Genomic DNA, 11,745 nt, shown 5'->3' with positions numbered 1-11,745 from the left:
TCACTCGTGAATTAAAATCGAAATTCAACCAAACCCAAGAAATATTTTCTATATGTCCTGAGAAGTTCTCCTACTCTTGTCAACATACAACATTCAAACTTGCTAGGATTGTTCTTAATTACAAGAAGTGATGATCATCATCATCATATATTGAACATAATAGAAGTTACACGGCTGACATTCCATAGCATATAATGTGGCTGTTTCGTCTAAAGTAAATATTGCTTCTTACAAAGCTTTGATATTTACATAGATGCTATCTACTACCCTTTATTAAACACACTATTTAACCTGACCTCCTCTTGACCTTGCCATTACCCTAATTTTGGACCAATTCATAATGGATATGGTGTCCGTCCAGCGACCGGGAGGCTACGGGTTCGATCCCCACTGTGGGTTCTTTAGATTTCCCCCATAGACACCAAGTATTGATTCTTAACCCAGGAAACGGACTCGAGAGCATTTCAAATAAGCCAAAGGCTTTTTATTTAATCGAGCTAAACAATTTTGAAGCATAACTGTGTCCAGCACTGATTTATTTTTGGCAGAAGTTATCAGACTGAACTGAAAAATTGAATACCAATCAGGACGCTTCACTTTCCTCCAGAGTAACAAGCATACTAATCTTAGGTCAAGCATTCTCTACGTAGCATGGAGAAACAAATTTCTTGATGCCTACTCATAACTTGACATTGGACATGTTAACCATATTGTCCTTAAAATCAAAATGCATATTTTTTTCCTGCCATGTAACCACTACATGTAAACCCATTTGCATGACTGAAGATCTATGATTACAAAAATGCCGGACCAAACAACCACTTTACCAATGTGTATCATATAAGGTGAAACAATTCTGAAGATAACGTGTATCTTTTATGTTTTGTGACAATCCACTGTGACCTTTGACATTTACCTAAAAATCAATATGATCACGGCTACCTTTCCTCCAAAGTAACGATCACCCTGCAATTTAAGGTCTATGAACCATCCTACTAACCAATAGGCAGATACAAAGCAACAAACCTCCTCTTCTTGAGTTTTCATTCAAGTTGGGAGGAATGCATGTCAGCAAAACATGAGCTCATATAACAGATAAATAATACCTGAATGTAGGACAAGTTAAAAAATAAAAAACATGATTAAATGTACACTCATGTACAATTTTATTACAAAATGCATTATTGAATTACAACAAAATTAATGTTTAATCACTAAATATAAAAATAACTCATATCTTCTGAAATAGTTTACAATTACACTTGCTAAGGAGTTTATTTCCTTAATAACTACAACAAAAACCCTAATATAAATTATTATTCGCTTGCTATTAATATATGTATAATGTTGATAATTTCAACAGGATTAAAACAACAAATCTTTAGCATTTGATAAGAACAATAACCATACCGTATACGTGCGCTTATAAGACGCCCTCGCTTATAAGACGCACCCCGACTTCGGACTTTTTATGGGTGGATTTCAGACTGACCCGCGTGTAAGACGCGGTCAAATTGTGCCGTATTCATCGGCCGGAAAATGGACGAAAAATGGCAGAATGTTAAAGAAAATCATCAATTAGTAAAACATTGAGAATTTTTCAAACTCGCGCTGCATACAATTAGTAATTCACGCAAGTCTGAAAAATAAAACAATCAAACAACAAAGTAAATAATATTTTTTTATTTTATGATAAATTAGTGGGTTTTAATTTATTTTCAAGTATTATTCATGCAATGAAAATAATTATCAAATTGACACAATTTCTAACAATTGCGCATTAATCATTTGCCCTAACAATTGCAAACATATTACGTTCTTAATATCAATGCACAAGCAAAATTGATTGTGTCAGTCATCTTAATTGTATTGTTTGACAGGTATTGAAATCTAATAGGCAGATATTTTGAAAGCGTTTAGTTTTATTACCTAGATTATGCAAATGTTATGCCCATTGTCTATCAACAATAGGTAACGCCTACTTTCATAAAAATAGCCAATCGCGTGATAGAGTGATAGACTCCGAAGCGCAGATCGAAATCACGTGTCAAGAAGAAAGCCATATGCAGATAATTGCATGCGGTCGCTCTTTGCTCCCTTCGTTGTTGGCCCCTAATAAATAATGTGTCATCGGCATTAGTGGGTCGTCTGAATAAACATGTTTATTTAACAATTGACAGTTGCAAACTGGTAACTTATTTCAGAGGATACCTTAATTGCCAATAATGTCTTAATTGAAAATTAACGACGTGGAACAAAGACGATCAGGTGATACAAACTTGTCAAATAGCATTTGTAACCGGCAGCGTGTTTATTAAACAATTGACAGTTTCAAACTGAGAATTGATTTTGCTGTTGTTTTTAGCATATTGTTGGCATCGTGTAGCCGCTTACACATGTATACTATAATGGCCAATTTATATGGCATTTAACGACGTCGCGCGCAGACAATCGGGTGATAAAAACTTTTCAAGAATAATCACGGACAATATAACGTCTTACGCCCCAAAAATAACAAAATTCAAATCAAAAATAATAGACAACAAAATCAGTAACAATACATTTTATAACAAATAAATCAGTAACTGAACATAGCGTTCCGATACACGGTACAGGCCAATACAGACTTTAGAGAAAATGCAAATGGCTGCCGCGATGATTCAAAACAACTGACAAGTGTCCAACTTGGCTAGCATAAGCCCAGTAAACTCGATATTTTGAAATTTTGTGTTTATTTTCACCAGTATCTCGCTTATAAGACGCGACCCCAACTGTAACTTATTAATTTAAGTCTCAAAAATGCGTCTTATAAGCGCACGTATACGGGTAATATGAGCCTTGTTCTGAGAAAACTGGACTTAATGCTTGTGCTTAAAGTGTCGTTCCAGATTGTGCAGTCCGCACAGGCTAATCAGGGACGACACTTAACGCCTTAACTTGATTTTCCATAAGAAAGGAACTTCCTTGAAACTAAAGATACCATAAAAGCTGAAAATGTCGTCCCTGATTAGCCTGTGCAGACTGCACAGGCTAATCTAGAACGACACTTTAATCACAAGCATTAAGTCCAGTTTTCTCAGAACGCGACTCATAAAGATGAGAAGGTTAGGTTCATTACAAATATGAAATGTAATATTATTTATATTACCTATACTTAAACTTCTAACACTCATAGTGTAGACGTTTGATTACCATATACATGTACATAGATTTAAAAAAAGAACAATTTTGAAGTATGTGAATCTGAGAAGCAAACATACCCCATTGTCATCAGATTACAGGGAAAGAAGTCTAACATCTGCCTGTACCTGACATGAACTTTGGTAAACAAATCATATTGAAGCAAGTGAGGATAAATTTAATATAGATTTTTTTATAGACTTAATAACAAAACAAACCTGATAACAGTAACAGATTTGTATGTCAAAATCCTAATCTATTTTTTTATATATAAGTGTTCAAAGTACTACGTGTATGTAAAAAATCATTTGCACATAAAACAAATGTCTGAATATTTCAGTGTCAGAAAAACAAGGTCAATTATTGCAAAGAATATATTTACCTTCATAATTGGCACAATGTTACACACAGAACGTTATATTTTGTGACATGAAATTCTTAACACTTTCCCACTCAGAAGTTAAGTGAAAATGGCCTTTGCAACCAGCATAAATTCAGAACAGCCTGCGAGAAACTCGCAGTCTGTTCAGGTTTTATGCTGCTTGCTACTCTTCTTTATCTATATCTAAGGGTTGGAAATCAAGTAATTCAAACTTTAATATATTAAGAAAGGACTTAAATATAATTTGGTTTTCTAAAGGACTTCAAAACGTTAAAAAGTGGTAAAGGGATTGACAAGAGGCAAATGGTCTACTTGTTTGAGAATGTGAACATGTTTTGCAAGATGTCCTCAAATCAACGAGATGCACAGACACCTACATTTCATTTCATCCAGGTGAAGCAAAATGAAACTCCTGTCATTTCACATAGTCCAGTGTCTCTTCTTCTCAGAAGTCTAATGTGTATCATATCTAAGGTTTAATATTATCAGCTTCTGCTTGGAGTGATGCTGCTTTACTGAGTTCAAATTCCCTCTCAGCTTGTAGCCTTTCAAATTCATATTCCTTGAGGGCCCTTTTCTTTTCTTCGATGATAGGTTTTCTAACTGAAATTGTAAATAATACAACATTTTACCAAATGCATGCCACAATGCTTCTTATGCCATTTGCAGCTAGCGTAATTCCAGAACAGCATGCTGAGTTGCACAGTCTTGTAAAAAGAGACCCTGTCGGGGAATGTGACCACCTAACCATGTGTTACTATATAAAAGACTCCGCAGCCCCTGACTAGACTGCGCTGATGCACAGACTGGTCTAGAGCTAGGCTGGCAGAATATGGCATAACGCAGCTCATCTTCACCTGCAACAGCAATCTTGAGTCACAAAGTTCAACAGGCAGGTTTTATACATTCAAAATATTGATAGGGACGAGAATTCAATTACTCGAAAAATGGCAAAATATTTTAACATGAAATTGACCCAAGGTATTATCTTTTAGATTGACAGGAAGCAAATGTTTTGTGCATGCAACAACTTGTACATTTTAAAAGCAATGATTTGATGTTGTAAGCCATTTCATTAGGTGGAAATGTGCATGTCACTAAGGGGAATTACATTGATTTTCTGTAAAAAAAAACTTGTGGATACATTTTAGCTGAATTGCAATAAATTTAATAAATCCGGACCTAAGCTCCAACTCTAAGTAGCATTGGCTTATCTATGCATCACAAAAAAAGAGGCGTTGCCCTCAATTAACAGATGTGATGTAAAGTATCGAAATTTTGTAATAAACAAGAGATGTGTTTGTTAGAAACAAAATTCCCCCCTTATGCGGCACTTTGATTTTTTTTTTCATTTGGAAGGTGCAGATAATTATCTCCCATTAAAACTTATCACTTCCCTTGGATTTTTTTTACCTTTGACCTTGAAGGATAACCTTGACTTTTCACCACTCAAAATGTGCAGCTCCATGAGATACACATGCATGCCAAATATCAAGTTGCTATCTTCAATATTGCACAAGTTATTGAAAAACTTTAACCAAGGTTAAAGTTTTGGGACAGACAGACACACACAATGACAGACCAAAAACAATATACGCCCGACCATTCGTACCGGGGGGCATAAAAAGAATCCTACGCCATTAGTTTCGTTCAATTTCATTTGTCATCAATCCTTGTGTTTCCACAAACAAAATGTTGGTTTAATTAAAACCAACTAAAAGCTATGTTCTTCAACACAGACTAATAAAATCAAGATTTAAATCATCAATGAAGCCATTAACTTACTATGATCATGTTGACCATGATTTGTACTATAAATTTGTTCTATTCCGATTTGCAGATTTGTGTCCAACTGCTTTCATTTATTCAGATAAGCTTTGAGCCAGAATGGTTAAAATACTCCTCTTATTGAAATCTGATGACTTAGTTGAAGAAAGGATAAATTTATACCGGTACTTACTAATCACCAGTAAAAATCTGAATATGTTACCTTTAAAGTGGTGCCGAAGTTCTATGCCATATCGAATTGTTGTAATGGAGAGAACATAAATAACAGAATATACAATTCCTCTCTGCACATAGTCATATATCACATATTTGTGAGGCAGTTTTCGAAACGTTGACCTTAACCATGATGTCATCTTTCTGAAAGCATACAAAAAACCTTAAGCACATTAAGAGCAGAAGTTTATGACAAGAGCACCGCCTTACGGGTGCAGCCCGCTCATCTATTTTTCTTTTTAAAGGTGTAGGCACCTATCTCAATTTCAATCACAAAGGAGGGAGGGGTGGAGTGGAGAGGGGTGTATAGTGTGGGGGTGTGATCATTTATTACATTATCTTCCAAATATGCAAAAAAATGCAAAAAAAATAATAAAAAAATTGGGGATTCTTGGGTGGGATGGTTGGACGGTATTTCAAAAATAAAATAATAAAAATAAATATTTGTGTTTTTTTACCATGTTTGAAAAAAAAGAGATGTGTTTGTCAGAAACACAATGCCCCCAATTGAGCCGCTTTGAAATTATTATTATTTTTTCCTTTGACCTTGGAGGATGACCTTGACCTTGAACTTCCACCACTCAAAATCTGCAGCTTTTTTATGAGAACGCCGCTTTGAAATATTTTTTTATGACCTTTGACCTTGAAGGATGACCTTGACCTTGAAGGATGACCTTGACCTTCCACCACTCAAAATGTGCAGCTTCATGATAACGCCGCTTTGAATTTTTGTTTTTGACCTTTGACCTTGAAGGATGACATTGACCTTGAACTTCCACCACTCAAAATGTGCAGCTTCGTGACAACGCCGCTTTGAAATTAAAAAAAATTAAAAAAATTGACCTTTGACCTTGAAGGATGACCTTGACCTTGGAGGATGACCTTGACCGATAACCTTGACCTTGAACTTCCACCACTCAAAATCTGCAGCTTCATGAGAACGCCGCTTTGATTTTTTTTTTTTTTTTTTTTGACCTTGAAGGAAAACCTTGACCTTGAACTTCCACCACTCAAAATGTGCAGCTTCATGATAACGCCGCTTTGATTTTTTTTTTTTTACCTTTGACCTTGAAGGATGACCTTGACCTTGAAGGATGACCTTGACCTTGAACTTCCACCACTCAAAATGTGCAGCTTTATGATAATGCCGCTTTGAAATTTTATTATTTTTTTACCTTGAAGGATGACCCTGACCTTGAAGAATGACCTTGACCTTGAACTTCCACCACTCAAAATGTGAAGCTTCATGAGAACGCCGCTTTGAAATTATTTTTTTTGACCTTTGACCTTGAAGGATGACCTTGACATTGAAGGATGACCTTGACCTTGAACTTCCACCACTCAAAATGTGCAGCTTCATGAGATATACATGCATGCCAAATATCAAGTTGCTATCTTCAATATTAAAAAAGTTATGGCCAATTATAAAGTTTTCAGACGGACAGATGCCATATATTTGACATTTGACCTTGAAGGATGACCTTGACCTTCACTTTTCACCACTCAACATGTTCAGCTCCATGAGATACACATGCATGCCAAATATCAAGTTGCTATCTTCAATATTGAAAAAGTTATAGCCAATGTTAAAGTTTTCGGATGGACAGACACCATAAATTTGACATTTGACCTTGAAGGATGACCTTGACCTTTCACCACTCAAAATGTGCAGCTCCATGACATACACATGCATGCCAAATATCAAGTTGCTATCTTCAAAAAAGAACAAGTTATGGCCAATGTTAAAGTTTTTTTCGGAGGGACCGACAGACTGACTTTTTTTTAGGTGGTATGGGGTATAGTGTGAGGGTGTGGTGGTCACTTATAAGATGATCTTTAATTAAACAAAATAATAATGGGGGGGGGGATTGAGTGGAGATTCGGGGGTGGGGGGATTCGGGGGGCGTGGGCGATGGTTTGGGTGGAGTCTATTGTGGTATGTCAGGTAAGAGTTGTTTTGTCAAAGTATCATTCGAATCTAATCATAAATAAAGAAGTTATGGCAATTTTAGCAAAATTTAATAATTTGACCTTGAGAGTCAAGGTCATTCAAAGGTCAAGGTAAAATTCAACTTGCCAGGTACAGTACCCTCATGATAGAATGAAAGTATTTGAAGTTTAAAAGCAATAGCCTTGATACATTAGAAGTAAAGTGGATCTAAACACAAAATGTAACCATATATTCAAAGTTACTTAGTCAAAAAAGGGCCATAATTCCGTAAAAATGACAACCAGAGTTATGCAACTTGTCCTTTACTGTCCCCTTATGATAGTATGCGAGTGTTGCAAGTATGAAAGCAATATCTATGATACTTTAGGGGTTGAGTGGACCAAAACACAAAACTTAACCAAATTTTCAAGTATAAAGGGCCCATAATTCCGTCAAAATGCCAGTCAGAGTTACATAACTTTGCCTGCACAGTCCCCTTACGATAGTCAGTTAGTGTTGCAAGTATGAAAGCAATAGCTTTGAAACTTTAGGAAAAAAATGGACCTAAACACAAAACTTAACCAAATTTTCAATTTTCTAAGTAAAAAAAAAGGAACATCATTCTGTAAATGCCAGTCAGAGTTACATAACTTTGCCTGCACAGTCCCCTTATGATAGTTAGTAAGTGTTGCAAGTATGAAAGCAATAACTTTGATACTTAATGAATAAAATGGACCTAAACACAAAAACTTAACCAAAATTTTCAATTTTCTAAATATAAAAAGGGCACATAATTCTGTCAAAATGCAAGCAAGTTATTTAAGTAAGTGTACCAAGTTTGAATGCAATAGCAAACGCCGACGCCATGGTGATAACAATAGCTCATAATTTTTTTTCAAAAAAAAGATGAGCTAAAAAAGCACTATATTTGGAAAGAAACTATTCCTTAATCATGAACGTATGGTCTAACTGAAGAAATATATGGTTCAATGATGTGCAAATTTAACAAAACATGCCCTGAAAACTTCCAAATAACTTCCTATTAACCAATTCAATAGATGAACAAAACAACCTAAAAAAACAATTAAATGTATGGTTATAAAAAAACAGAAAATGACATTAACAGACTGGAAGAAAGAAAGGACCTGTGCATTAAAAATGTACATAAGATCATTTATGTATTGGATATGTTGTCTATTTAGCAATAAGGGAGGTCAATGGTTCGATCCCCAAGGTGGGAGCATTCTTGAGATCTCCCTCCATAGACACTAAGTACTGGTTATACCCAGGAAACTGACTCAAGAGCCTTTAAATAAGCCTAAGGCTTTCGATGCAATCAAGCTAAAATAAATAACTTTAAATTAAAATGTACATAATCAAGATAAAGTAAATAGGTTTAAACTAAAATGTACATATTTGAATACAGTTTGGAATTGTAATGATACATGTGATTGTAGGCCAAACGGCACCCGGACAATCGGCACTCTGCGTTTTTATGCATTCCCGGACATCTTAAATTTATCGACCAGGACAATTGGCACCAATTAAATTTTCTACCTGGTCAAACGGCACCCAAATGGCTGCAAAATACAATCTTTGAAAGGAAGTGATTGATAAAGCCAATAAACATTTTGTTGGACTTGGTCAGACTGATTACCGTAATTACTCTAAGTTTTCTGACATTTATAAAATTATTGTTGTTCAAAACATTAGATACAAAAAAATATTCAATCGCTACAGGTGTCCTTAAATTATGAGACAAAAAATTAAGGTGTCAGAAAACGAAGAGACACTCTAAATATAGTGCATAGTCATATTGCATCGGATATGGGTATGCAATAAGTATAGCGTCTATGGTGTCAATAACTAATATCACCTGCTTGGTGATACCAAGTAGAATAGTATAAATTACTTTTATATAAATATTTGCACTTTATTAAAAATAATTGAACACATTCTATTTTTATACAGAAAGTTACATTCAGTCTGTACTTTTACCAACGTTCAAAGATGAACAGAACATTTACCAATAATCTAATATGAACCAGAAATTTATGAAAGGAAATAAAAATCTGCAAACTAATTAATTAACAAGAGCACCACATAACGGGTGCCATGCTCGTCTGCCAAAGCTTGTCAGAATTTTTTTTTAATTTTTTTTTAGAGGTCACAGTGACCTTGATCTTTGACCTAGTGACCCAAAAATGGGCATGGCGTGTAGAACTCATCAAGGTGCATCTACATGTGAAGTTTCAAAATTGTAGGTGGAAGCACTTTGATTTCAGAGCCAATGTTAAGGTTTTAGCACGACGCCGGCGGACGATACAATAGCCCGGGTTTTCTCAGAAAAACAGCATAGCTAATAATAGACAAAAACACTTAATTAAATTGTTTACAGGTGTTATTAAACCAATTTGCAGATCAGTTCATACTTAAATTATTTGATAACGAATTAGTTTGTTGACAGAATTTATTCATCATTTCATATACCAAGTGTTGACAGGCTTTATCAATCGACTCCTTTCAAAAAAATAATTTTCACAGCAAAGCAGTCAAATCAACTAAAATGTCTTGGCAAAAAAACCTTTAATGCGTCATAGCCTTTCATTTGGTGCAGATTTTCCGAGTGGAAAATTTGATGGGGTTCCGATTGTCCAGGTTGACAAATTTACGAGGTGTTGATTGTCTGGAAACGCAAAAAAAACCAGGAACCCGAAAACAGAAACTTGTAAAATGGTAAACAGAAGTTATACAAAAAGTTAAATTAATCTTTCAGTTTTTCTTAATTTGTTCAGTGAATATAATTTTAGAAGTTTTGTTGACCTTATGCTTATTGCAATTGAGTACTTTCGCTTTCCGGATGTCACCTCTCAACTCAAGGTAAACAAGGCGCATAGTGTATGTCATTTGCGGGTGTGTATGGAACTATCGGCTTTGCGTGGTTAAACACGCTGTAGATAAACATTTTGACATGGATTAAACGGGAATGCAATAAATCTATTTAGATACAAAGTTTATTGCGGCATTGTTTGAATTAGTTAAGAAATTATTTTAGTTGTTTCATTAACCACTTGACTTAAGGTAATTGGAGAATAGTATGTAAAAAAAAATTAAGATCCCGGTGGGTTGTCTGGGTGCCATTTGTGCGGATACCATTGCATGATCAGATATTTTTCGCCTAAAAAGTGAATACCTTAAATTTTAGTGCATATCTGCCATATAAAGAATTGTTCTTTGTAAATGCCTTTAAATATGCAATAAGACTAATAACGGTTACGTAATATCATAGTATCCGAAATGATTTCATGACCGAATACTAAGCAAGTACAATTTTGAAACAATATAATTGGTTAATGCGATATAAATGAATACTAGTTTTTATTATTAAACTTTGGTAAAAGATATTTGAACGTGATAACATGAATATGTCTTAATGACATAACACCTTTAGACTCAAGTCGCCCTGTTGTTTATTTCTTTATTTCGTTCCGTTGAATGTCATTAGTGAATGTTGAATTCGCTATAGGTTACAGTATACTAAATAATCGTTTCATGTACTCTCTAAAAAAAATCATCTTTTACTCGAAGGCATGTTTTACACTTTAAACTATTGTTCGGGTTTTATCTTTCGGAGATAATATTAGGGCATAAATATGTGTTCATGACCGAATCCCTGAAATATGCTTTACTTGGAGACTAAAGTAAAGCCTTGAACTGAAAAAAGTTACATTCCACTAAGAAACGGCCGAAAAAAAAGTTGCAAAAACTATGATGAAAAATTAAAGTAATTTGGAATAAGGATTGATGAAATGTGTATTCTTATTTATCTTTAAGGGGAAATAGGTTGATATTATCATTGAATATTTTAGAACTGCTGAACATTATAAATCCATTGTTTTAGGCCACAACAAAAGTAAAGGCGAAGGAACTTCGAGGCAAGAAAAATGAAGACTTGCACAAGCAGCTCTTCGATCTGAAGACTTTAAGTTTGTTTGTGGAATCAAATGTGTTTTGATTCATTTTCAGTTTTTAATGTTTTGTAATGCATTAATATAACTCGTGTTGTAGTGAAATTGGTTCAAGTGTTTGATATAAATTTAAAGTTTTAAGATTGCAGTGCTTTCCACAGGCATTTTGTCAGGCGCCCCGGGGCTGATAGGGGTGGTTCGGGAGGGATGTCCCCTCCCGACGTTGATTTTTTAAAATTTAACGTTTCAATTCACGTTCTGTGGTGCGTTATAACTCAAAGAAA

The 11,745-nt window shown here is 34.8% G+C and overlaps 1 long non-coding RNA gene across 1 annotated transcript; it reads right to left on the bottom strand.

The window, feature by feature from the left end:
- Positions 1-1,142: 1,142 nt before the first annotated feature.
- LOC127860646 (uncharacterized) lies at positions 1,143-11,060 on the bottom strand. Its single transcript, XR_008039874.1, has 3 exons — positions 10,939-11,060; positions 5,553-5,707; positions 1,143-4,165 (listed from the first exon to the last, which is right to left on the bottom strand). It is a non-coding gene; the product is annotated as an uncharacterized LOC127860646 (long non-coding RNA).
- Between the last annotated feature and the right edge of the window lie 685 nt (positions 11,061-11,745).

The sequence above is a fragment of the Dreissena polymorpha genome, chromosome 15 (genome assembly GCF_020536995.1).
Source record: "Dreissena polymorpha isolate Duluth1 chromosome 15, UMN_Dpol_1.0, whole genome shotgun sequence".
Classification (NCBI taxonomy): domain Eukaryota; kingdom Metazoa; phylum Mollusca; class Bivalvia; order Myida; family Dreissenidae; genus Dreissena; species Dreissena polymorpha.
Note: the sequence above shows the minus strand (reverse complement) of the source record. Positions and strands in the feature narration are given on the sequence as shown.